This window comes from Morone saxatilis, unplaced genomic scaffold, assembly GCF_004916995.1.
Source record: "Morone saxatilis isolate NCDOM2014 unplaced genomic scaffold, NCSU_SB_2.0 Contig2, whole genome shotgun sequence".
Taxonomy (NCBI): Eukaryota; Metazoa; Chordata; class Actinopteri; family Moronidae; genus Morone; species Morone saxatilis.
Genome location: NW_023339762.1, coordinates 10661878 through 10662506, shown reverse-complemented (window position 1 = coordinate 10662506; position 629 = coordinate 10661878).

Sequence of the window (629 nt, the reverse complement as noted above, 5' to 3'; positions counted from 1 at the left end):
ATGTTACACACAGGACCTTTTAAATAAAAAAAAGCAAAATGTGGTGGATTTTAAAAATCACTTTATTTTGAAATCCATTCAATGTCAACTTGTTCCATTGTTTAAATGACTAGATATACATTCATCAAACATTTACAGTATTGTTACCACGCCACAGTACACATTAACAACACATGCAAAGACAGTCTCTGTTATCTCTTCGCACGACACTATAACCACAAAAACAAACTATGTTTGTCAAATCCAGGAAGAAAAAAAAAAGAAATCAAATATATAATTCCCTGGTAACATTTTTCTGTCAGTTTTGGAAAATAAATGTCATGTTAATTAATAATGTTGGTGGTGTTTGTGTGCTGTAAGGCAAAGCACTATAAACTAATTCCAGAGAGAAAAAGCAAGACAGAGATAAAGAGGCAGGAACAGTATCTTTCTATGTCCTGAGCTAGTTGAACAAAGGAAGACTAGGTTTCCCTGATACAAGTTAAAAAGTCCCTTGTCAATTCAACACAAAACAGACATTCTTAAGGGTAAGCAAACATCACAAATTTACATGACTTCTCCTCTGGGGCCTGGCACTAGTGTTTCAACTATTCTGTGTTTTGAAATGCTTGTCCATCTAAAGCAAATCA